Source organism: Cebus imitator, unplaced genomic scaffold (genome assembly GCF_001604975.1).
Source record: "Cebus imitator isolate Cc_AM_T3 unplaced genomic scaffold, Cebus_imitator-1.0 Scaffold577, whole genome shotgun sequence".
Lineage (NCBI taxonomy): Eukaryota > Metazoa > Chordata > Mammalia > Primates > Cebidae > Cebus > Cebus imitator.
Window position 1 is genome coordinate 975,162 of NW_016107892.1, and position 27,728 is coordinate 1,002,889.

General features: G+C 40.1%; 1 protein-coding gene, 1 non-coding gene and 1 pseudogene across 2 annotated transcripts in view; 1 reads left to right on the forward strand and 2 right to left on the reverse strand.

The window, feature by feature from the left end:
- GLG1 (golgi glycoprotein 1) overlaps positions 1 to 27,728 on the reverse strand; it is a 172,549-nt gene that overhangs the window by 90,218 nt on the left and 54,603 nt on the right. The gene's annotated exons all lie outside the window — the stretch shown is intronic.
- Positions 8,496 to 9,213, reverse strand: LOC108294390 (annotated as a pseudogene).
- On the forward strand, positions 18,189 to 18,295 carry LOC119469130. Its single transcript, XR_005197946.1, has one exon. It is a non-coding gene; the product is annotated as a U6 spliceosomal RNA (small nuclear RNA).

The following is a 27,728-nucleotide window of genomic DNA, read 5'->3' on the forward strand; positions in this document are numbered from 1 at the left end:
AAAAAAAAAAAAAAAAAAAAAAAAAAAAAAAAAAGCAGCAGTTGCAATTCTCATCTCTGATAAAATAAGACTTTAAAGCAACAAAGATCAAAAGAGGCAAAGGACATTACATAATAGTAAAAGGATCAATGCAACAAGAGCAGCTAACGATCCTAAATATATACGCACTCAATACAGAAGAGGAGCACCCAGATACATAAGGCAAGTTCTTAATGACTCATAAAGAGACTTAGACTCCCACACAATAATAGTGGGAGACTTTAACATCACATTGTCAATATTAGACAGATCAATGAGACAGAAAATTAACAAGGATATCCAGGACTTGAACTTAGACCTGGAACAAGTAAACTTAATAAACATTTACAGAACTCTCCACTCCAAATCCACAGAATATACATTCTTCTCAGTACCACATCACACCTACCCTAAAAGTGACTACATAATTGGAAGTAAATCACGCCTCAGTAATTGCATAGCATTACACAGTTTTAAATGAAATATTGGTTGGCTGCTTGTTTGTTATTTTCCTTCCTTATTCCTTCCTGACTTCATTGTTAAGCACAACTATTGGCATAAAGGAGGTTTTTAATACCCATTTTTAGACTGCATTCTAGCCTGGGTAATAAAGCAAGACTCCCGTTTTCTCTACCTCTTTCTCTTTCTTTCTCTCTTTCATTCTTTTTCTTTCCTTTTTTTTCTTTTTTCCCTTAAAAAAAAAAAAAGATATGAGCCTGTGAATATAAAATTGCCCCCCCCATTCTTTACTTTCTTTGGCTGTTTATTTTAGTAATTTTGAACTTAAAACTATTATTTTTTTTAACAATGGAATCCTTTTTTTCCCAACAAAATCTTAGAGTTCTGGTATATAAACCAGAAAAATGTTGTGTTGGCTGGGTGTGGTGGCTCACACCTGTAATCCCAGCACTTTGAGAGGCTTAGGCAGGTGTATCACAAGGTCAGGAGTTCGAGATCAGCCTGGCCAAGACGGTGAAACCTCGTCTCTCAAAAAAAAAAAGTTGTGTTGTATCGCTATACTTATTTTATAAGTTCAAATTTATAGCAATTATTTACTCAAAGACAATGAGAATTCAAAGATAAGATTTAGATAAGGCCGGGCGCGGTGGCTCAAGCCTGTAATCCCAGCACTTTGGGAGGCCAAGGCGGGTGGATCACGAGGTCAAGAGATCGAGACCATCCTGGTCAACATGGTGAAACCCCGTCTCTACTAAAAATACAAAACATTAGCTGGGCATGGTGGCGCGCGCCTGTAATCCCAGCTACTCCGGAGGCTGAGGCAGGAGAATTGCCTGAACCCAGGAGGCGGAGGTTGCGGTGAGCCGAGATTGCGCCATTGCACTCCAGCCTGGGTAACAAGAGTGAAACTCCGTCTCAAAAAGATTTAGATAAATATAAAAGTTTGAATTCTGGAATTATAGATGACTATTGCAGTCACACAAGTTTCAGCTTCCAATTTATTTATGCGTTTTCTTTTTGGTTGCCTGCTATAGAGAAAATCCTGATTCATAGAGATAAAATAAATAAATAAATAAATAAATACACAAACAGAAGAATGAGAAAATGAAAGAGAATTTTGCACATCCCTCATCCTAATGCATCAGTGACTAAAACAGAGAAAGAACTTGGGTAATGCTGTTTAAATGATATAGCAAACAAAGGCAGGAAAAGGGATAAGCACCAAGTACTTGCAGACACCTGCTTGACTTCCATAAAGAACATGATGGGGCCGGGCGCAGTAGCTCATGCCTGTAATCCCAGCACTTTGGGAGGCCGAGGCAGGTGGATCACGAGGTCAAACATTCCAGACCAGCCTGGCCAGTATGGTGAAACCCTGTCACTACTAAAAATACAAAAAAAAATTAGCCAGGCATGGTGGTACGTACATGTAGTTCCAGCTACTCAGGAGGCTGAAGCATAAGAACTGCTCGAACGTGGAAGATGGAGGTTGCAGTGAACCAAGATCACACCACTGTGCTCCAGCTTGGGCGACCGAGTGAAATTCCATCTCCAAAAATAAAAATAAAAAATAAAAGAATATGATGGGTGTAGCAGGAAATGGGGGGAAAAAGCCCACAAAAAAACAAAAAAGAACCCTGCGACTTTTCTACAGCATTTAGCTATAGAAGCTGTGTGACTTTAGGTAGTATCACTTAACTTCTCTCGACCCTTAAAGACAGACTTTGAACTAGAATGGGAATTTCTTCCCCTAGGCTCCATGAACAGCCTTTGGGAGTCTGAGATCATCTTGAAACTGAATGCAAGCATTTGTGTGTATGCACATTTTTCTGAGAAGAATATCCATAACAGCCATCACAATCTCAAAAAGATCCACAAGACAAGAAAAAATTAAGAAATACTGGTCGAACATTGGCTGAGGTTCTTCCCAGCTTTATGAGTCAATAAAATCTGAGATGTGAAATTTAAAAATTTACTTATTGAATTTCAAGTTTATAAATGTAGATAATTTGTGTATTAGGATGGTTACACTACTGTTCCACGTTAATTATTCTCTGCTAGTCAAAGTCACAACAAACAGGTTTCAGAATAAACTACTTGAGTCTGAATTTTCTCAAATCAACCACCACATTCACTTAGGAGGAACATTTTTACAAAAAGTCTGGAACTATGATTTCCCCAAGGTGAACAGGCCAAGTTAATGAGTCTGGCAGGAGAAATTAAAGGATTCATAAACCCATCTTGGAAGATTTCCCAGTTTTTGAAACATAAATGCTTGGGAGTTGGCTGTTGTCTAAAATACGGAACATTCTACAGTTTCCACTGAAGTTGAACTATCCAACAGATCACATAAAGGAATAGGGTCCTTTTTCTAAGATGCCTGGGACTAAATTAAGTGACAGTAGACTTTGTTTATGAATCCCCCAGGAGAAAACAAACAAAAGATACCAATAGTATCAGTGCTTTTATGGCCTGAGAAAAATCTGAAGGCAGGCGATAACCTAAAGCCTCCTTTCGATTGGAGACATTCTGCTGCAGTGGTAAGTCAAGTCTTCTGGGAGTTTATTCATTAAGAACCCAGTCGCTTCCCATCACATGAACAATTCATTTATTAATCTGTTCCGAAGCCCCAAAGAAAATGGAGATAATGTAGCTGGTATCTAACAAAATAAACCCATCTTTCAGTCCTGGGAAACTTTCCTAAGCAAGTCTAAACGGAATCTTAACCCTCAGGTTTAGAACTACTTTCTTCTTAGTGTCTTATTCTGGCTCTATTGGAATTTATGTTTCTTATTTGTTCCCAGGGATAGTGGCTGAGTATTGTTTTTCCAAAAGGACACTAATTAGCACAGGCTTTATGCTTTCCAACAACATTCTGATTTACTAAAGAGTTGTAGCTGCTTTTATATAAGTCTTTAACGTTCAACCACTTTTTCAAAAAGTAGTTCCTGTCCAGGTCCAATGGGAGATTTCTTTTTTCTTAAAAAGGCATGCGATACAAAAGCTGGCTCTCAAGTACATTAGCATGGTAGAGGACATGAAACTTGAGTCCACATCTATGTAATCATCATACAAGGCTGAATGTGGAGTTTTTACAGGGAAAGGGGGTCCTGATATTTTAAAGAAGGTAAAAAGCACTGCCAACCCTAAAAGATGAGTATGGCAATAAAGTCAGTCAGAGAAAGTTTCATGGAGGAGGGTGATTTGAATTAGGTCTTAAAGGTGCTTATGCTTTGGTTAAGGATGCTGTGTGCAGGTTGAGGCAATTGAGAAGTAGCTGTGCAGGGTGGAGCAGTAGGCTGTGGATGGCGTTGGAAAGGCACATTCTGTGCCGATGGCAGAGAAAGTGAGGGACCCCATGGCAACCATTCTTAGCTTATTCATTTGGCATTTCCTAATACATGCTAGGATAACTATAAGGCTTTAGTAAAAATCCCAACATTGGTCCAATAATGGTTTCTCATCTCTGTAGAGTAGATGCTCTGTCCCAAACTTTCCTTTGAGAAGTCAAATTACATTTTATTTTTGTTTAAGAACACTGTAACACTAAACTGACCAAATGGAAATACTCAAATTAGTATAATTTCTCATCTTCTATGTCCAGAGCAGGAAACAAAAAGTAACAAATAAGAATATAGTTCACAGTTGACCTGTGAGTGAAAAAAAAATGTATACACATATATATAAATATAGCAATCTAGTTACTGAACAAAAACTGAATCATTACAGTATGGCAAATATAATGACTTTTACATTGGATTATAATCTATTAACCCATAGATATAAAAATATATATTATTATAAAATACAAATTTTATAAAGTATTAAATGTACATGTTATAAGTATAAATAGTAAATTTTATAAAGTTTATAAAATGTAAATTCTACTATGTAAGAAAACTCTTTCTTCTGTATGTAAACTCTTTCCTCATGCTTCCCCTTAATTTTACTATCAGGAATTAGAAGCAAGGTGCTTATAACTATAGAAGATAGGCCATCCCTTCAGAGGAACATTTAAAGATTTTCTTTTCATACACAGAACTCAGCCGATCTTTTCATCAACTTCCCATCTGGACTGCCTAACATTTAAGAAATGTAAGCATTATTTTGCAATGACAGGAGTTTTAAAGTCTGATTATGCAAGGACTCTCTGGCACATTTCTCCATTGTGAATGAATGAGTTATTCTGGGACTAAAAAATCATCCCAGGCCAGGCACAGTGGCTCACACCTGCAAATTCAGCACTTTGGGAGGGCGAGGCGGGAGGATCAGGAGGTCAGGAGATCAAGACCATCCTGGCCAACATGGTGAAACTTCATCTCTACTAAAATACAAAAAATTAGCTGTGTGTGGTGGTGCATGGCGCATGCCTGTAGTCCCAGCTACTCGGGAGGCTGAGGCAGAAGAATTGCTTGCACCTGGGAGGAGGAGGTTGCAATAAGCTGAGATTACGGCACTGTACTCCAGCCTGGCAACAGAGCAATACTCTGTCTCAAAACAAACAAACAAATAAACAAACAAAAAAATCAGCCCCATGAGAGCCTACCATCTGAAACTTTCCCTCTCACCCACTTATTCTTTCCCCCTAGGAGATGACTTAGAAATCCAGAAAACAGTTTGTTGCTGGTGTTAAGCATTTTTACCTCAATTATGAGGGAAGGAAACAGAGTCAGGCACTCTATAAATGCTTGTTCAGATTCTACTTTGACATCAAGGGGAAAACCCTTGGACAGGTTTATCCCCTTGGCTCCTAGCCATGGCAGGCACACAGATATCAAGGGATAAAAGGCCTTGTTTTCAACACTCAGTTGCCTGAATAAAGTCAGTTATGGTGTCCACATGTAACAAAAGTGGCACTGATGTTTATAAACTGCTTTGTAGGAAATACATCAAAAAGGTCATATTTCTGAACTGTGAGGTTGTAACTACCACACCACTACTTCCAAAATATAGTATAAAAATTCTTTCACAGTTAGCCACTCACAGTATTTTTGACATCTCATAAAAGAAGATACAGGATAGTAGATCCCCACAAGTCATTGTGTTTGAGAAGCAAAATGGAAACAAGAATTCTGGACTAACAGCCTTAAGACTTGGGCTCTGATTCCAGTTCCATTGCACATGTATCATATAACAACCTTGATGAAGTCACATAATTCTTTTTTTTTTTTTGAGACGGAGTTTCACTCTTGTTACCCAGGCTGGAGTGCAATGGCGCGATCTCGGCTCACCGCAACCTCCGCCTCCTGGGTTCAGGCAATTCTCCTGCCTCAGCCTCCTAAGTAGCTGGGATTACAGGCACGCGCCACCATGCCCAGCTAATGTTTTGTATTTTTAGTAGAGACGGGGTTTCACCATGTTGACCAGGATGGTCTCGATCTCTTGACGTCATGATCCACCCGCCTTGGCCTCCCAAAGTGCTGGGATTACAGGCTTGAGCCACCGCGCCCGGCCACGAAGTCACATAATTCTTTAAGCTTCAAATTTCGTGTAGATAAAAAAGGTAAATCCTGCTTTACCTACCTCATGGGGCTGTTAGGAGCATCAGGAGAAAAGTTATGTAGAAGGCCTTCAAAAATTACAGAAGGCCTTGCAAATATGTGCTACCACTAGCCTTTCATCTGCTGTATAAAATCTGACCATTTTAAACAACAAAAACATTAAGAAGCCAGGCTTCATACAGGCAAAGAATAAGAATTCAAAATACATGACATACATATTTTATTGTATGTGTACAGATTATTTCTGAAAGGATACATAAAAATATTTATTTTTACTACTTTCTCTTTGCACGTTTAAATTTTTATACCATGTGTAAAAAAAAAAGGAAAAAAAGGCCTTTGAGCCCCTCTGCTCAGGCCCACTCCCAGACTGTGGAGTGTACTTTCATTTTCAATAAAACCTTTCATTCCTTCCTTGCTTTGTTTGTGCATTTTGTCCAATTATTTGTTCAAGATGCCAAGAACTTGGACACCCTCTACCATTAACATATTTTGGTGAGCCAGCCAGGACAAAGAGGTAGAGAAACTTTTCATGGTGTGAATCTTCTGGAAACATCAGAGAAAGACTGTCCTTGCCATCCACACTGCAACAAAACTTTGGGACCTTGAACTTTTGGGTTCAATGTACCCACTGGAACCCTCGAGAGACCATCAAGCTTCAGATGATCATGCAACAGGGCTCCAGCCATTTCCAGATGTAGACACCACCCTGGGCCATCAAGAAACTACCCTGCCTCCACTAGATAGAATAGGGCAAGAGTTCTGTGATCCCCAATAAGTACACTCTAAGTCAGCATCAAGTAATTACAGGAAAAAAAGAGCATTGGTCCCTCTGCCTCCCATGAAGAATTATGACAATCACTTCTCTAAGTGGGAAGATGAGGCAGGAAAATAGAGTCTGGAAGCAGGGGACACATGGCTGATTAACACTTTAGCTATAACTGGAACTATCCTCTCCATAAGGTAGACACCGAGTAAATGACTTTGTAACTTTACTTCATCCTCTTTATTTACATAGGGCATACCCCAAGTAGAGAGTATTTAAACTTACAAAAATTGTGTAACAGGCCCTATGCTCAGGCCCACACTGTGGAGTGTATTTTCATTTTCAATAAAACCCTTCATTCCTTCAAAAAACAAATCAAAGGTCATTCCAGTTTAGGATATACATACACAACTCAGAAAATATTTAGAATACATCTTGATGACTGGACAGCAAGGAAGTTGAATAATATGCTTTCCCAGTTCATATTTTCCTATTTTTTCCCCTTCCATTGTCTATTTCAAAGGGTGTGTTGGGGGGAGAATATGATATATTTACATCCTCTGGCACATAGCAAGTAGCAATCTGCCCTGAGTCCTAGACTGACAGCTCTACTCTAAAAAAAGCACATTAACTATTTGATGATATGGTATGAATAGTATAGCCAACTTTTACATGGGAGTTTTAGGAAGCAGGGTGAAAAAATTCTCTGAAGGGCACTGTATGAATAGTGACAAAATTACCAATTTTGATATGGCACCCTTTATATTCTTTCCTCCTTTGCACTGTCACATGATTTAGGACAGCTGAACAAAGGTACAAATTTGTCAAATCAGTAGCGACTAAACCAAATGCAAAATAGGAAACTAGATTAAAAGAAAAAATTTCCAGACATCTGACAACATCATTAACGTTTATACCCAGTAAATCTGGAATGATTTTGTCAATGCAGCTCATACCACCAATCCAACTATGTTACTTCTTTAATACAGAAAATTAAATACAAAAGAGGGATATAAGATTACAGGACACAAAAAAGTCCTGAAATTAAATATAATTTCTCATGCCCCCAGACCCAAGTACCCGCACATGCCACATTCTTCCATACTGACCCCTGGTGAGTGCATTGTTTATTTGAACTGGCCTAAGCAAGAGCAAATAGGGCTGAGCTACCAGAATGTGCAGAATTCTTTCTGTATAACCCAGTGCAAATTACTGGTGCTTCTGAAGACTACAGCTTGGATTCAGGAACTGGACTTCCATCTGAATTAACACAGCACACTTCACTGCACAATTCTGAAAGACACATAGCTCAAAGAAAGAGTCCAGGGCTAAATTGGGAGAAAAAAAATATTAAAAAAACAGAATCAGGCCAGACTCAGTAGCACATGCCTGCAGTCCCAGCTACTTGGGAGGTGGAGGTGAAAAGCACTCGAGACCAGGAGTTCGAGGCAGTACTGTGCTATGTTAGAGTCTGTGAATAGCTACCACACTCTAGCCTGGACAAAACAGTGAGAAGTCATCTCTAAAACAAAACACAAACAAAAAAATGGAATCTTCTGGGTTTCCATACCAAACATTAGTAATGTGCATAAAAATCTGATAAAATCCTCAAAAGGTCCCTACATTTCTTCTCATTTAGATAACATCATTTTACAGTTGGTAGAAAAAAGGTACACATCAATAATTACCACTATATCAAAATATAATTTGGGGAATACTGATAAGCTTTTTTCTTTTTTTTTTTTAACTGTGAATATATTTTTTATTTAGTCATTCTGTTTAAAATTGAAACTCTGGGAATTCAAAATTAACATCCTTGCCCGTGAGCTTTTTATAGACACCAGAAAAAGTTTCAACCTTGTGTTCCACATTGTTCTGCTGTGCTTTGTCCAAATGAACCTTTATGAGCCAGCTGCCATCCACTTTCACGCGGATTCTCTTGCCCACAATTTCACTTGGGAAGACCAGGTCCTCAAGGATTGCATCGTGCACAGCTGTCAGTGTACGGCTCCTGGGGACGCTTTTGTTTATTTTTTGTATGGCTTTTTCGAGTTGGCTTAGGCATAATTCTCATCTGAGTGATAAAGACAACATGCTTCCCACTGAACTTTTTCTTCAATTCGCGTACTAGTCGGACTTGGATTTTCTGGAAAGATTTTAGTTGAGGAACAGGAACAAAGATTATGATAGCTTTCTGGCCACCACCAACTTCAATCTCCTTGGCTGCCGTAATATTCAGCTCCCTGAGCTGAGCCTTGAGGTCCGAGTTCATTTCCAGCTCCAGAAGAGCCTGGGAGATGCAGGACTCGAACTCGTCTGGCTTCTCGCCATTGGGCTTCACGATCTTGGCGCTCGAACTGAACATGGCTTTCTCCTTGGTGAGCGACGACTTAGGAAAAAAGCTACTGATAAGCTAATGTAAAACATTAACAAAGATGCAATCTAAGAATTACCCATAATTTCCAAATCACATCTGTGCCTTTTAAGTGCTAATTTTCTATTATGAAATTAATTGATTTTGAAACCAAAGTGCAAAGCACAAAAGACCAGGAGAATCCTGCTAATGGTACTCCACCTGAGCCAGTGATCACTGCATGACCTGAACAAATTCTAATTCCCTGTGCTTCAGTTAGAATAGGAGGAGATGGGATAAAATGCAAGATAGCTTGACCCCAATTGATTGCAAATCTAATATAATTCCAGAAAAACAGATGACAACCTTTCCAAGTAAGGGGAAACATTGTTACAGAAATGGTTTGGAGAAGCAAATGGAAACGGGCAGAACGGTTGCAGATCCTCTTAGAATTACAGTTTTAAAACATCTAATTAAGTATGTCAATGGTTGAAAAATGCATTTCCTCCCTAATAAAGAATGTTCATCTCCATTAATCGAACAACAAAGAAGACTCTTAAGTATTTCTAAGCATTCATTACCATACAATCTATAGATTTCGGTATGCAGCATAAACTTTGGAAGAGAGATCTGGGATCAAATTTGGGTTCTTCCAGGTACTAGCTGCAAGACCTTCAACAAATTACTTAACCTTTTTTTTTTTTTTCCTTTGAGACAGAGTTTTGCTCTTGTTGCCCAGGCTGCATGCAGTACAGTGGTGCAATCTCAGCTCACCACACCTCCACCTCCCTGGCTCAAGCAATTCTCCTGCCTCAGCTTCCTGAGAAGCTGGGATTATATGCACCTGCCACCACATCTGGCTAATTTTGTATTTTTTTTTTTTTTTTTTTTTGAGACAGAGTCTCACTCTGTCACCCAGGCTGGAGTGCAATGGCGTGATCTTGGCTCACTGCAACTTCTACCTCCTGGGTCTAAGCAATTCTCCTGCTTAAGCCTCCTGAGTACCTGGGACTACAGGCACACACCGCCATGCCAGGATAGTTTTTGTATTTTTAGTACAGACGAGGTTTCAGCATTTTGGCCAGGCTGGTCTCGAACTCCTGACCTCAGGTGATCCGCCCATCTCGGCCTCCCAAAGTGCTGGGATTCCAGGTGTGAGCCACCGCACAGGCCTAATTTTGTATTGTTAGTGGAGGCAGGGTTTCTCCATGTTGGTCAGGCTGGTCTCGAACTCCCTACCTCAGGTGATCCACCTGCCTCGGCCTCCCAAAGTGCTGGGATTACAGGCATGAGCCACCATGCTCGGTCATTATTTAACATTTGTAAGCCTAAATATCCGTATCTATAAATGAGAATAAGAGTATTTCATTTGTAAGCATAAGTGGAGCAAAATATGTAAAGCACCAACTGCAACGTTCACTATAAGTATGTAATAAATATTATCTATACTTGTAACATTAATTATTGTATACTTCTAGAAGAGTGTTAATTATGTACTGCCCCAATTCCAAAATAAATCAACCTCAAAAATAAGAAAAAATACAAAAGAAGTGTTCTATTAAAGCCTCAACTTCAGGTCTGGGTGTGGTGGCTCACGCCTGTAATCCCAGCACTCTGGGAGGCTGAGGTGGGTGGATCACAAGGTCAAGAGATCAATGCCATTCTGACTCGTTTCTACTAAAAAAAGTACAAAAATTAGCTGGGCTTGGTGGCGCATGCCTGTAGTCCCAGCTAATGGTGAGGCTGAGGTAGGAAAATCGCTTGAACCCAGGAGGCGGAGGTTGTGGTGAGCCGAGATCGTGCCACTGCACTCCAGCCTGGGCAATAAGAGTGAAACTCCGTCTCAAAAACTGGAAAAAAAAAAAAAAAAAAAAATAGAAAAGAAAAGCTTCAACTTCAGAAATAAGTTTGTAGATATGTAGATTCTTGGCTATAGGAAGGCTAAGTTCAGTTTAAATTAGTTCAACTACATTAGGATAAACTAGAAAAAAGGAATAAATTCAGGAAATTCTGGTGGAAAGATCTAATCCTAATGGAAAGAACAGTATTTAAATCACTTTATCAAGTTTTCTTTTTGTTGTTGTTGTTGAGATAGGGTCTTGCTCTGTCACCCAGACTGGAGTGCAGTGGTGCAATCCCGGCTAACTGAAGGCTCAATCTCTCAGACTCAAGTGATCCTCCCACCTCAGCCTCCCTAGTAGTTGGAACTATAGGCACATGACACTACACCTGCTTAATTTTTCTATTTTTTGTAGACATGAGGTTTCACCATGTTGCCCAGGCTGGTCTCGAACTCCTGGGCTCAAGTGATCCACCCACTTCAGCCTCCCAAAGTGCTGGAATTACAGGCATGAGCCACTGTACTTGCTCCACTCCACCAAGTTTTCCGAGCACAGGACAGTATGTGTGGAATTGTGGAATTTCTGTCTGTTCCAGAGCCTAATCTCTCAATCTAATACTTATATACAAATCTAGATTCTGATATCTACTTTGCGTTTCATTTGGGTTTTTGTTTCTAAGTAAATATCAGAGGATTAAATAAATAGTTTTAGTTTTGTTCACCCCTATCTTTCAGAGTTCTAAGGAATCTTTGTATTTAAGCTCAACTTTATATTTAAGCTCAATTGTTCAGATGCAGATATCTTTTAACATACAAACAAACCAAGAGGGTATTGTTCAACTAAGATCTCTTTTTTAAGTTTTACTTAGGAAATGTTTTGAGCTTACCACTCCCAGTGAATATGATTCTCTCATCACATCAAACTCAAGTTGATTAATTTTGTAAAAGTAAATGTTTGTCACCAACTGGTCAACTTTAATAAAACAAGATCAATGACTTCAAGAACTCAGTTTAAACGTCATACATTTGTCTGAGTTTGTTACCAAAATCACCTGAAAGTAACCTGTGCACAGGTAGCACAGGGCAGTACAAAAGGAGGTCCTGAGCTGCACTACTGTAATTCTTTAGAAGACGCTCAGATCTTACCATTGTATCTTTGAAATTTTCATAATCATAATTACTATTCTTCAGAAGAGTCATGGGAAATATAATGTCTAAAACACAAGGCTTTGTAACTCATGCCTGTAAGCTCAGCGCTTTCGGAGGCTGAGGCGGGCAGACTGCTTGAGCCCAGGAGTTCCAGGCCATCCTGAGGAACATGGCAAAACCCTGTCATGACAAAAAATACAAAAGTTACCCAGGTGTGGTGGCATGTGACTGTAGTCCCAGTTCCTTGTGGGGGCTGAGGTGGTAGGATCGCTAGAGCCCAAGAGACAGAGGTTGCAGTAAACAGAGATCGCATCACAGCAATGTAGCCTGGGTGACGGAGTAAGACTCTGTCTCAAAAAATTAATTAATTAAATAAAATACAAGGCTTTGACTTAAGACTTCTGAAACTTTAGTACAGGCCATAAACAAAGATAAGGATTTATGATTAGAAGTTTTCGTGACTAGGCTGGCTGCGGTGGCTCATGCCTGCAAGCCCAATACTTTGGGAGGCTGAAGCGGGCGGATCACCTGAGGTCAGGAGTTTGAGACCAGCTTGGCCAAGATCATGAAATCCCGCCTCTACTAAAAATACAAAAATTAGCCAGGCATGGTGGCAGGCACCTGTAATCCCAGCTACTTGGGAGGCTGAGGTAGGAGAATCACTTGAACCCGGGAGGCAGAGGTTGCAGTGAGCTGCGATAGTGTCACTGAACTCCATCCTGGGCGATGGACTGAGATTCCATCTCAAAAAAAAAAAAAAGAGAGAGAAGGATTCATGACTAGAAGTGGGTAACATGGATAATCTGGACCCATCATGTTAATGTAGTTTGAAAAGACAGAGAAGCCTTCTTTCCCCAAAGGCTTACCACTGAGCAAAGCATCACAACACCAAACCTAGCAAAATAATTTACTCAACTGGCTGCTAGAACTGCCCCTGCTTCCAGGGGGCATAAAAAAAATGGTGCATAAGATTAGGAAGTTGACTTCCCTGGTTTAAGACAGTCTCTAATAATGTTATTCTGGGGCCATTATAAATTCCTGAACTTTTCTAGTTTTGTTGTGTTCCCTTGCCTCCAAGGGGGATGTAGAAGTAGTGCCTCAATTAAAAACAAAAACCATTTCTATAAATGTAAATCACCTCATCACTCTTTTCCTTACTTCACCAATAGCTCATTTAATACAATTATACATCGTCTGTTTAAAGCCCCAGAAAAACAAAAACAGAAAAAATGAAGATCCTTTTTTCAAATATGACTGACCACATTTCGCTTTAGAATTTAAGATTAAGCAAATCCAGCTTACATAAGTAATTGCCTCCAAAATAGATCAGACACAACAAAAGTGTCTTGCATCTGTGTATTGGCTTAAGGCTCAGTTTCTATTTATGACAAAACCATTTTTTTTTCACATTTAGCGTTCTTTTGGCATAGTGAGGAAAGCAACTCATAGGGTAAGACTATGAAATTGTTCATTTCAATGCCTATTCTACTAGTTAATTAGTGCTATGTTTTGGGAGAAGCCAATCATTAATTGCATGAAAATGCTCTGAATAAATTTGCTTTGAATCCGAGCTATGATGAAGAGAGAAAAAATACATTTTTTCCACCCTTCTTCCATAAAAATTAGAGTCCTGTCTTTCCAAAACCCTCTGACAAACTCTGACAGCATGATCAACAAATCACAACAGTTGTTATCTGTGAAAAATTTCCACTTCCATAGAGGGATCATTTCAATTATCTCTGATACCAAAAGTTGTATCCTTTTGATATAAAGTATTCATTTAATCTACTGATGATGGCTCAAAACTGTATTTTCAAGAAAGAAGAATAACTGGGAAAGAAAAAATTAAAAAAAATTTTTTTTTTGAGTTGGAGTCTCACTCTGTCGCCCAGACTGGAGTGCAGTGGCACAATCTCAGGTCACTGCAACCTCTACCTCTGGGTTCAAGCAATTATCCTGCCTCAGCCTCCGGAGTAGCTGGGATTACAGGCATGCACCACCATGCCCAGCTTATTTCTATTTTTGTAAAGTCAATAGTCAATATCTTTCTCAGTAAGAACCTGACTCACAGCGAGCACTTTGGCTGCTCTGCATTCTAAAAATATCTGCCATAGGACGCCAGAAAGTAAGTATTCTGAACCTGTGTTCCAATTCTTACTTGGTACAACCATAACATCACAAAGCAGGCAATGGCATAAATGATTTTGCTGGCATAAATTTGGCTCCAAATTATGTCTATCTTTAAATTCTTCCTGAAAATATCTGAATTCAAATGAAATAAATCCTTGGTTGATCACAAAACCTCTGCAGTCTCTGGCAGTTTTCTTAACAGTCCAGATATTTATATTTAAGAAAGTTCTCTGAAGACAGTAATCACAGCTTGGCCTACCACACAATTCTAGGTATTCACTGGCATTCCATGTATGTTATCTGGCTGACAGAAATCGGACCTCTAGGCTTCCAAAAACAGCTTATGGGGTCAAACTGACATCAACAGCTTCTCCCAAACAACTTGCTTTGTGGACAATTTTTCAGGCCTTTTAGCCTCAATTTAAATTTCATTTCTCTAAACATTCACATAAGACTACTGGATGATCAGTTCTTGGAAATAATACTAAACAGGGCTGGGCACTGTGGCTCACACTTGTAATCCCAGCACTTTGTGTGTGGGGCGGGGGGGGGGGGAGGCAGGCGAATCACTTGAGGTCAGGAGTTCAAGACCAGCCTGGTCAACACGGTGAAACCTCATCTCTACTAAAAATAGAAAAATTAGCTGGGCATGGTGGCAGGCATCTAAAATCCCAGCTACTTGGGAGGCTGAGGCAGGAGAATCACTGGAACCCAGGAAGCAGAGGTTGCAGTCAGCCAATATCGAATCACTGTATTCCAGCCTGGGTGACAGAGAGAGGGAGGGAGGGAGGGAGGGAGCGAGGGGAAAAGAACACCAAACGACGTTTAATTTTTCAGAGGAAAAAGAAAAGAAAACCAAAAGACATTTAATTTTTCAGTCATTTGCCAATCAGCAAATGAACCAATCTTACAAACTTCTCTCTGAGCTTTAAGCATTTTTTGATCGATCAGGCAATAACACTAATAAGCACTTTTCCTACTGCAAAAATTTAATATTTTCTTTTGAGTCTTTGCAAAGTTTCATTTTATGAGTCAACTCAAGATATGACCACAGTGTACTTTCTGTCTCTCTAGGAAAGTACTGTACTGTATTATAACCTTTTTACATGTTCCTTGCAGGTGGAATTTTGTTTTTCCCATCTTTTTATACACAGTGCCTAGCACAGCTAGCACAGCATGTTCAATATTCATTCCAAGTATGACTGGACAAAGTTGGTGAACAAAATCTGTGTACCTTTTATTTTCAGGAGAATTTGCTAATTTTATACTAAAAAGCCCTACTAGTAATTTTGTAACATTAAGAAATGCTTGGATGAAGTCCACAATGAACTAAATGACTACTCTACAAAACGGACAGTAAACAACAGGAAAAGGGGCCGAACGTGGCGGCTCACGCCTGTAATCTCACCACTGTGGGAGGCTAAGGCAGGAGGATCAAGCCCAGGAGTTCAAGACCAGCCTGGACAACACAGCAAAACCCTGTCTGAGCCCCCTACCCGCAAAAAAGTTAGACAGGCGTGGTGGTGAGCACCTGTACTCCCAGCTACTTGGGAGACAGAGATGAAAAGGCTGCTCGAGTAGGGGAAAGTTGAGGCTGCAATGAGCCGTGATCACACCACTGCACTCCAGGCTGAGCAAAAGAGCAAGATCCCATCTCTAAAATAAAAATAATTTTAAAAGGACAGAGTGGTGGAGGGGTGCTAGAACTTATGGGGCACTAAAATACTTATTAATTGTATTTAAAAGGTAATTTCCTTTCTGGCAGTAGTCATTCAAAAGCTTCTTTCTGAAGTTGAGTAAGAGAGTCCATTTTGTTTGGAGTATGTGTTTTCATAATGTGGCCAAACGTTGAAGCTGTTGGAGAAAGAGCTCTAAGTCTCAACTGATAGGATACCATGGTGTACTGGAATCCTAATATATCCTGGTCAATATGTTGGCTTACAAAGAGAAGCATATGGGAACAGCGCCTCGGCTTCATGCCTGGCAATGTCTCCGCCATGTGTGGGTTTCCTAGAGTAACAGCAGTCATACCATATGGCGTGGTTTTTCACTGGCACGGGCAGGACAGAAGATGCCAAAAACACAATGTGCTATTTTGGGCCATGAAACGTGATAAACTCCAAATTTAAAACATAATCTTTTAAATTAATATTTTTTAGTTTTAAGATTTTTAAAATACTGGATTTTATAATCTAAGACTCAATTAGGTAACTGTTCTCAGAGTTTGAAATAAGACAAAGACTCATATAAAAATTGGCCATCTACTTGGAGACTTGTTTGTAAAAAGAGAAAAGAAGGTTACAAATTAGCCAGATGTGGTGGCATGCGCCTGTAATACCAGCAACTCAGGAGGCTCAGGCAGGAGAATCACTTGAACCTGTGAGGCGGAGGTTGCAGTGAGCTGAGATTCTAACGCTGCACTCCAGCCTGGGCAACAGAGCAAGACTCCGTCTCAAAAACAGAAAGAAAGAAGACAAAGACTCAAACAAAAGTCAAGAGAGGGATAAGCTTGGCAGCAATCTTCTGGAGAAAAAAAAAAAAAAGATTTAAATGAAATTTTGTTTAGTGATACTACAAAGGTGAATTGTATGGAAATGGCTTTGGAATACTGTATTGTGATAATGCAGAACAAGGAACGTAGACGTGAGAAGCTGAGAGGCCGTACCAGTGGGATGGAATCCCTCATTCCTCTGTAGCCACCATTCCAAGTTTTGCACAACACACTCCGGCCTAACAAATAAGCCAACCTAATGTTTGAAGTTAGAGTAACCCTGGAAGTATCCATGTTGAATCTAATAGACAACTTATTTAACACCTACAAACTCAGCCCTAGATTTGAGCAATTAGGTTCAAGAATTCTAATAACAATTTCAAATGCTATACTGGGGTGGTAATACTAATCTCAGGAAAGCAATTTTTGAGCTTCCTTACTTGTCTCAGGGCTAGCCTTTCCCCTAAGCCTGCTTCTTTTTCCTGAATTAGGTTAATTATAGGTAATAAAAATAGTTTTTCATTAGTCCTGAGCTGGCAAAATGGGTTTTATGAACAGCTTCATATAAAGCAGTAAGTTTTTAAGATAAGGTCTTGGTCGAACCTCAAATTACAAGTGAAAACTCCATTGGCCTGCCCTCTAGCACCCTGCACAACAATACACACAAATTACTTAAAGCAAGGTGAACTGTAAACAAGTAATATTCACTTAGAGGGCTTGGGCCTGCCCAACCCAAATTAATGAAAAACATCCATAAGAGCTACTGTGGCTTTCAGAATGCATCAGTATCAGCATCCTTTGTCTGAAATGTAAATTCATGGGCCCCACCCCAGACCTACCTGAATCAAAAACTGTTTAAGTGGGACCAAGCAATCTGCATTTTGACCAGGCTTCCAGGTGATCTGATGCATGCTCAAGTTTAAGAACCACTGGGGTAAGATTACTTGGGCTTCTGATTTGAGAAAGCCAAAGTATGCCAAAATATAGATGATTACTACTGAAAAGCAATTTAACAATTGTTTCTGTCTTACATTCTGCTGTCATTTTCTGGAATACTAACATCTAAAAGTTATAAATTAATCATAGACCCATGACAGAAGGAAATGAGAAATGCTTTTGGGATCTTAGAGAATTGTATCTTCTCATTGCTTCAAGTGCTATAATTTATTTTATTTTATTTATTTATTTTTTGAGACAAGGTCTTGCTCTGTTACCCAGGGTGGAGTACGACCTTACCACCAACTCCCCCAGGCCCCCTATCTAAGCCTGCCAAACAGCTTGGGACCCTAGGTGCATACCACCATGTCTGGCTACTTTTTTTTTTTTTTTTTTTAATTTTTAGTAGAGATAGAGGTCTTGCCACGTTGCCCATGCTGGTCTTGAGCTCCTCAGCTCAAGCAATCCGTCCACCTCGGCCTCCCAAAGTGCTGGAATGAGCCACTATGCCTAGCCCTTATTTTTTTTAAATAAAAGAAAATACAGTGCTTGCTTCGGCAGCACATATACTAAAATTGAAACGATACAGAGAAGATTAGCACGGCCCCTGCGCAAGGATGACATGCAAATTCGTGAAGCGTTCCATATTTTCTTCCGTTTTCTAGTGTCCAAGGTTGGAGAAACTGAGGCTCCTTTAACTGAAGTCACTGATCCCGTTAAGGAATGTTCCTACATTCAACCCCATTTCCACCTCCACCTCCAAAAAAAAAGAAAATACAACTTTAAAGTGTTAGTTGGCTGGTCTGTATACAGGTGTAGGTGTTTATGTATGGGGGAGAAGGGGATCTGCCTTTACATGTCATTACCAAAGGCTATGATGATATCATACAGCCCATTTCAAATGTACCGGGAGAATTACTGGGGAGAAAAAAGAGAAGGGAAGTGGGGAAGGTATCTTTTTAAAGACACTTTTTGCACCTGCAGATCCTTAAACATCTTCGCCAGTAGGCCAAGTAGACACAACAGAAGGTAGTCTAGAACAGGGAGTTAATTATAAAGAGGAGAAAATGGCAAACATCTTCCTAGTTTTCCTTTTGCTACAAGTCCTTGACCTTTCCTACTGAGGAGTTAAGTTTTATCTAAAAAGTTTGAAGTTTGTGGGCCAGGCGTGGTGGCTCATGCCTGTAATCCCAGCACTTTGGGAGGCCAAGACAGGTGGATCATGAGGTCAAGAGATCGAGACCGCCGGGCGCGGTGGCTCAAGCCTGTAATCCAGGCACTTTGGGAGGCCGAGGCGGGTGGATCACGAGGTCAAGAGATCGAGACCATCCTGGTCAACATGGTGAAACCCCGTCTCTACCAAAACTACAAAAAATTAGCTGGGCATGGTGGTGCATGCCTGTAATCCCAGCTACTCAGGAGGCTGAGGCAGGAGAATTGCCTGAACCCAGGAGGCGGAGGCTGCGGTGAGCCGAGATCGCACCAGTGCACTCCGGCCTGGGTAACAAGAGCGAAACTCCATCTCAAAAAAAAAAAAAAGTTTTAAGTTTGTGTACAGTTTAAGCCACCGATATGGCCTAGTTTGGGGGATATGGAAAATAGGTTATATAAATGTTTTCTTAGTAATCAAAAGCACATTCAGCATTTATTTGAAAAACAATATTGTCTTCTATGGGATGGATTAGTATCTCTTCCTTCAAGTGTCTTAACTGGGAAGATGCAATTTCTGTTAAATTGTAGGTTCCTCCAGTCCCAGCCCTGGGCCCTGCAGCCACCAAGATGCTAATGCCTAAGAAAAACGGTATTGCCATCCATGAACTCCTTTTTAAGATGGGAGTCATGGTGGCCAAGAAGGATGTCCACCTGCCTAAGCACCCGGAGCTGGCAGACAAGAATGTGCCCAACCTTCACACCATGAAGGCCATGCGGTCTCTCAAGTCCTGAGGCTACATGAAGGAAGTTTGCCTGGAGATATTTCTACTGGTATCTTACCAACAAGCGTATACAGTATCTCTGTGATTACCTCCATCTGCCCAGCTAGACTGTGCCTGCCACCCTACACCACAGCCGTCCAGAGATTGGCAGGCTTTGGCCTAAATGTCTGGAGGGTGAGTGACCCGTGAGACTCACAAGAAGGGAAGCCAAACGACACCCACAGACAGAATGCTGTGCCCCCTGGTCCGATAAGAAAGCCGAGTTGGGGGGCTGGGTCAGCAACCAAATTCCAATTTAGAGGCAGATTTGGTCATGGACGTGGTCAGGGACCTCAGTAAAATTGGAGAGGATTATTTTGCATTGGATAAATTTATAGACGGGGGAAAAAAAGATGCAGGTCTTTTTGCTTAAGCCAATGTTCAACCTGTGCTTTGATTCTGACTGTCTCCACTACTTTTGGAAACAATTTATATTTAAGTTCACAGTTGTGTCATAGGCCCTTGTTTTACTTCTTAAAAAAAAAAAAAATTGTTTTTGGCTGGATACAGTGGCTCACACTTACAATCCCTGTACTCTGGGAGGCCAAGGCAGGTGGATCACCTGAGGTCGGGAGTTTGAGACCAGCGTGGCCAACATGGTGAAACCCTGCCTCTACTAAAAACACAAAAAATTAGTTGGGTGTGGTGGCAGGCGCCTGTAATCCCAGCTACTTGGGAGGCTGAGTCGGAAAAATCTCTTGAACCTGGGAAGTGAAGGTTGCAATGAACTGAGATTGCACCACTGCACTCCAACCTGGGCAATAGGAGCAAAACTCTGTCTCAAAAACAAATAAATTGTTTTTAAAGACAGGATCTCACTATGTTGCCCATGCTGGTCTTGAATTTCTGAGCTCAAGGGATACTCCTGGCTTTAGCCTCCCAAGTAGCTGGAATCATGGGTGTGTACCACCACACACGGCTACTACTTTCTTCAAAATTTGATTATTCTGACAGATTCTAGCTTAACCGTACATATTAGATAAATAAATGGCAATTTTCTGGAACACTCTTTAAAACAGCATAGACTTCATAGCAGTTCCAACTTCAGTTATTATATTCTGCTATCATTTTGGTCTTCTTGTGGCTTCTAAAAGCTGAATTTTCACTGCATATCCAAATTACATAATTTGGTAAACAGCTCTTATATAGAAATAACTACCTGGCAACAGCAAAACTCATATATACAAAGATAACTATCTAACAATAGCACAACTCAGATATACAAAGATACAATTTATCAGTCTAGATTTATGAGATTATTTAAAATTCTCACTGGGCTCTGTGGCTCATGCCTACAATCCCAGTACTTTGGGAGCCGAGGTGGGTGGATCACCTGAGGTTGGGAGTTTGAGACCAGCCTGAGCAACATGGAGAAACCTCATCTCTACTAAAAATACAAAAATTAGCTTGGCATGGTGGCGCATGCCTGTAATCCCAACTACTCGGGAGGCTGAGGCAGGAGAATTGCCTGAGCCCAGGAGGCGGAGGTTGCGGTGAGCCGAGATCGCACCATTGCACTCCAGCCTGGGTAACAAGAGCAAAACTCCGTCCCCCACCAAAAAAAAAATAATAATAAATAAACAAACAAACAAACAAAAAATAAAATTCTCAACCACAGTGTAGGAATTCAACATTCTCAACCAAGGCGTAAGTAAATTTCAGTGACGGAGTATTTAAGAACTAGGTACAACATAAAATATAGTCATCTATGGGAGATCACGAGGGAATTACCGTTTGCACAAAATCAGTCTGCAGTATTGTCTGCAGACACATAACAATGTGTACAGTTCCTCAGAATTATTTAAACCTTACTTTGTTACAAAATGATTTAAGACAGGATTTCCTCAATAAATGGGAAGACAGCCAGGTGGGGTGACTTGCACCTGTAATCCCAGCACTTTGGGAGGCTGAGGCAGACAGATCACTTGAGGTCAGGAGTTCAAGACCAGCTTAGTCAACACAGTGAAACCCCATCTTGACTAAAAATAGAAAAATTAGCTGGGCGTGATGGTGGATGCCTGTAATTCCAGCTACTCAGGAGGCTGAGGCAGGAGAATCAACTGATCCCAGGAATCATAGGTTGCAGTGAGCAGAGATTACACTACTGCACTCCAGCCTAGGCGACAGAATGAGACTCCATCTCAAAAAATAAAAATAAAAAAAACAAATGGGAGAGATTCCAGCACTTTTCTTAATATAGTCTGGCTAAATGTAAAATGGTCACTTAAACTGAGCAGACGGGACTTTATTAAATCATGATGAAAATGAACAGTCAAGAAAACAACAATTGTATAGAAAGGAACTCTGGTAAAGTACATGAATAAAATTACATTTTGGTGGCTGTATCTTATTAATATTCTTTAACAACAAACAGGTAAAACTTTGAGCTAAAAAAAAAAGTCTTATTAATATTCATTTCCTCAACTTGCAAAGCAAAATGACATCATTGTTTGTCACTTTAGCTCTCTGCTCAGCAAACAGTGGACCTACTGACATGCCCAAGTAAAGATCACACACTAATATAAAAAGATGTAACTGCAGCCAGATGTGGTGGCATGTACCTATAGTCCCAGTGCATTGGGAGACTGAAGTGTGAGGATCACAAGAACCCAGGAGTTTGAGGCTGCTATGAGCTACAATGGTGCCACTGCACTCCAGCCTGGATGACTAGGCAAATTCTGGTCTCTAAAATAAATAATAAAAAGATATAATTACCTTCAATTTATTTTATAAGACTTTGTGGTGGAAAAAAAAAAAACAAACAAAAACAGTTATAATTGTACTTTGATACCAACCAGATGGGCCATTCTCACAAACTGATCAAATTATCACTATAGTGGTTTTAAAAATAAGTTTACAAATTACGACTTTTCCTTCATTGAAAACTGGATTAAGAAAGCAAACTTCCCAAATTATAATCTTGTCTTTGTCTAGTGGTCTGTTCCAGATTGACAAAACATAAAATTGGGCAATTATTCATGTTGTGAAAGGATCCACTGTACAAAAACAAAACTTAAAGCAAGTTTCCTTTACATTGTCAACTCCATCAGTACATTTAAAATGGGATTCCAGGCTGGGTGTGGTGGCTGACACCTGTAATCCCAGCATTTTGGGAGCTTGAGGCAAGATGACTGCTTGAGCCCAGAAGTTCAAGACCTAGGCAACACAGAGAGACCTCGTCTTGACAGAAAAATATTAAAAGATGGACCAGGCATCGTGGTGTGTACCTGCAGTCCTAGCTGCTGAGGACGCTGGGGAGGCTGGGGCAAGAGGATCACTTGAGCCAGGAGTTTGCACCACTGTGCTCCAGCCTGGGCAACAGAGAGAAAGATCCCTGACTCTAAAGAAAAAAAAAAAAAAAACAAAGAAAGAAAAAGAAGAAAAAAGAAGCTCTGTAGGATCTCAAGTAACAGCAGTCACAGGGAATAAGAAAAAAAAAAAAAAAAGCAAAGAAAGAAAAGAAACATGCTGAGTTTCAGGAATAATTACCCTAAGACTTAAAAGATCTCTGTGGAAAAATCAAGTCACTAAGTCACACAAAGACAGTTACAGCTGGTGATAATTCAACTTTTTTTTCCTTTTGAGATGGTCTTACTCTATCACCCAGGCTGAACTGCAGTGGCAAGATCATGGCTCACTACAGCCTCACCCTCCCAGGCTCAAGTAATCCTCCTGCCTCAGCCTCCTGAATCTCTGGGACTTTAGGCACATGCCACCACACTAGGTCAATTTTTAAATTTTTTGTAGAGAAGGGTTTCACTGTGGTGCCTGAGCTGGTCTCCAACTCCTGGGCTCAAGCAATCCTCCCACCTCAGCCTCTCAAAGTGCTGGGATTACAGGCATGAAGCCACCATGCCCAGCCAGCTGGTGAGGATAATTCATCTACTTTATATTACAATTAACAGTTAATTACAACCAACAGTAAGTACCTAATGATCATCTTACCATTATATAATAAATTGTGACTTTACTAGAAAGTTAAAGTTCTTTGACTAGGATAAACTGACCTCTTTCCATAAAATTTTTGGTTTTGGGCCAGGTGCAGTGGCTCATGCCTGTAATCCCAGCATTTTGGGAGGCCGAGGTGGGTGGATCACCTGAAGTTGGGAGTTCGAGACCAGCCTGACCAACATGGAGTAATCCGTCTCTACTAAACATACAAAATTAGCCAGGCATGATGGCACATGCCTTTAATCCCAGCTACTCAGGAAGCTGAGGCAGAAGAATCACTTGAATCCAGGAGGCAAAGGTTGTGGTGAGCCGAGACTGTGCCATTGCACTCCAGCCTGGGCAACAAGATCAAAACTCCATCTCAAAAAAAAAAAAAAAAAAAAAATTGGTTTTGTTTGGGGCTACCCAAACACTTATTTAAATCAGCTTTTGTATGAAGTATACAGATGATACACAAAATAATCTAATACACTCTTGGGCAACCTGCTGAGACTGTGCTTCTGCAAATAAATTAAAATAGTTACCTGGGGGTGGTGGTTCACGCCTGTAGTCACAGCTACTGGGGAGACTGAGGCAGAAGGATTGCTTAAGCCCAGCATCAGAGGCTGGCAGTGAGCTAGGATTATGCCACTGCATTCCAACCTGGGCGATAGGTTAGAATAATAATATTGAACCTGCGAGGTGGAGGCTACAGATTCATTATTATTATTCCAACAATTCCATTATTATTACTCCATTATCATTATTATTTTATAAATACATTTTGAGACAGGGTCTTGCTCTGTCTCAAATATATATAATTTATTAACTACTAATAAAGTATTATTATTACAATCTAACAGTCTTTAGCCAAGAAGTAAAAGCACAGCTGAAACTGTGCAACAGTCTGTTTACGGGCTATTTCCAAATGTAGGCAGATAAAAACAATGCTAATAACATAGCTTTTAAAGAATTAATATGGCAATTATTTAACTGCAATCTCACAAATAAAATGTATTCTGATTTTCAGTGCTCAGGAATAGGAAAGTACTTCATAATTTCGCAGGAGGAAGATTTACTCCCCATATGTTAAAGATTATCAGTAAAAAGGGTCTTTGTATTTTTGCAACTGACCAGTTTCAACAGCACCCCTAATTGGTGTGGGGTTAGCAAAAAGTTTATGTGGTTGTTACAATCATTGTATAAAGAGCTGAGCAAACTAGAAGAAACCCAGGACCTTTGATTCCATAGCTTTGTAAATCTTTGCCTCGAATATTAAAAATTTTTCTGTAACTGCATATGATTTGATTTTTGTAGATCTTTATTTCATGCTTATCCATTACTATATAATAGTAAGTGTGCTTAGGTAAAGCTGTAAGACTCAAAGGAAATTTTTAATCATAGATGTCTTTAGATAGCAAAATAGGCAAGAAATTCTCTTTGGGTCTGGGAAAGGACCAGAGTATAGGCTGATTTATGGGTGACCACTTAGCCTAACAGTGTGAGTAGGTGGAAGTGAGTCTAATTTGTAGATACTAGTAGGCCAAAACTGGCCATGGTTAATTCAGATACTAGTCCAGCTGCAAATTTCAGGAAAACAGACCAAAAGCCTGAGTCAGGAGCTTTGAGACTGAGCAAGTAACAGGAAGCAAAGGAGACTGCAGATCATGGTCAGAAGACCATATCCCAGAAGCATCTTGTTGGAAATAGAGGTTGGAAATAGATGCTCAGTGCCGCAAAGAAAAATCAGCACTGAGACAAAGGATCTTTCAGCAACACAATTTTTACTTCCCGGACTGCAGGAAGGTACTCTCACTAGCTATTTTGCCACAAGAGTACAAAGAACAAAGAAAAACACACAAAATTATTCCTTACGCATTTGGGGTTGTTCTTACTTCTGTGTCTGATCTCCGCTGGCTGGCGCCAGACCTCACAATCTAAACTAAAACCCGACTGACAACTTAAAACTTTTGTAAACAGGTAAAAGCAATGGAGAGCTCTTACCGGTGAGCACGTCCAACAAAGATATCTTGGTTAAAGTACAAGGACATACAATGTACTACATGCCTGTAAGCATGGCGTGTTTAACAGCTACATAGGATAGAGCTTAACCAAGTTATTAGCACACTTATTCTTTAACAAGAAAGGAAACTTTAAAAAGGAACTCTTCTACTTCCCACACATCTGAAAGAAGTCTGGTGCAGCTATGTGGATGCAGTGAGCTGGTTCCTTGGTAGAAAGTGTCCTGTGTGTCTTTTTTTTTTTTTTTTTTTTTTGGTAGAGCTGTGTTCACCATGTTTCCTACGCTGGTCTTGAACTCCTGGACTCAAATGATCCATCACCTCAGCTCCCAAGGCACTAGGATTACAGGTGTGGGCCACCATGCCCAGCTATAGAAAGTGTCCTGTCTTTAAGATTGTAGGCCCTTCATCAGTTTCTCCATGCTGAGGGGATAATAAAATGAGTCCTTCTTATAGAAGACACTAGTCATTTGTGAAGAACATATGCTAAATAAAATAGAAAAATTTTAAATGCTAGACACACACTAACATAAGGAAAGCAGTAAAACCCTGAAACTGTAGATAGTTAAGAATTTTAAATATTTGCATTTTTATTCACAGACGGTCTTAAACTTTCACAGTCTGATTTTCATATATTATATACTTATGTACCTAGGAGCCTTTCTGATGCTGATTTTATATTATGTGTTCACCAGCCGACAATCTTTTGAGCTACAGAGTAAAGGTAGTACTAGCTCACCAACATTTCACTTTTGGCAGTATCACCACTTTGATGCTTATCTGTGAAATTATTACTTTATTGGGTTTGGGGGACAAGGGGGAAAATTCAAGTGTTACTAGTATCAGCAAAAAGTAGCATCTCAATGTAACAGATTGCTTTCAGGTGTTAAGCCAGCCTTCCATGTGCTCAATTATGAATAAAGGATAATAAAATGAAAGTGTGTGCACAAATGTTTGAACTATATTACTGAAGATTATACCAAAAAGGTTAAGTATAATTTAGGGTTTTATAATATTTGTTAACTCGCTGAGCACCTGCTTTCCAACATTTGAGTCTGACTTTAACCTGCACGGCTTTCACCCGTGTTTCCATGGATATGCATTCATAAATCTCAAGACTTGAGAACCTTAAGACATTTTGAGAAAATGTGAAGAATCTCCAATTTTATTTTTGGCTTTAACATTTTTTGTAACTTGTTTCTTACTCCCAAAAGTTGGGGAAAGTTTGCTATATTAACTATTTTTACCCTAAAAGTTTCATGGTGGATTAGAATAGTCATAAGAAAAAAGATGGGCAGATAAATGTTTCAATCTATCTTCAAACATTTAATTATGGCCTACAATGAAATAAAATTTTAACCTAATTTTATTATCTATTTTGTCACAGACTGCACATCTTCTTTTTACTTTTTACTTTTTCTGAGAGAGGGGATCTCACTCTGTTACCAAGCTGGAATGCAGTTGCACAGACAGCTTACTGTATCCCAGAACTTCTGGGCTCAAGCAATCCTTCCACCTCAGCCTCCTGAGTAGCTGGGACTACAGGTGTGCCCCACTATGTCTGGCTCATTTAAAAAATTTTTTGGAATGAAGGGCTTCACTATGTTGCCCAGGCTGGTCCTGAACTCCTGGCTTCAAGCAGTCTTACTACCACAGCCTTCTAAAGTACAAGGATTACAGGCATGAGCCACTGTGCCTGCCCTTTTACTTTTTAAACGAGGTATCTGAGTACATGTCCTTATTCCCTGCTTCACATGACTTTTACTATCAAAAATAATGCTTTCTACCCCCATCTTTAGGCTTCCTAATGTTTAAAAAAATAACTTATCTGGGCATGGCGGTGTGCAGCTGTGGTCTAAGCTACTCAGGAGGCTAACAGCAGGAGGATGGTTTGAGCCCAGGAGTTAGAGGCTGCACCAAGCTAGGATCACACCACTGCACTCCAGCCTAGGTGACAAAGCAAGATTCTATCTCTAGAAAAGGAGGGGGGCAATGTTGGGGGGACACAAATACAGTTAAATAAAAATATGACTCTTCCTGGCCGGGCGCGGTGGCTCAAGCCTGTAATCCCAGCACTTTGGGGGGCCGAGGCGGGTGGATCACGAGGTCAAGAGATCGAGACCATCCTGGTCAACATGGTGAAACCCCGTCTCTACTAAAA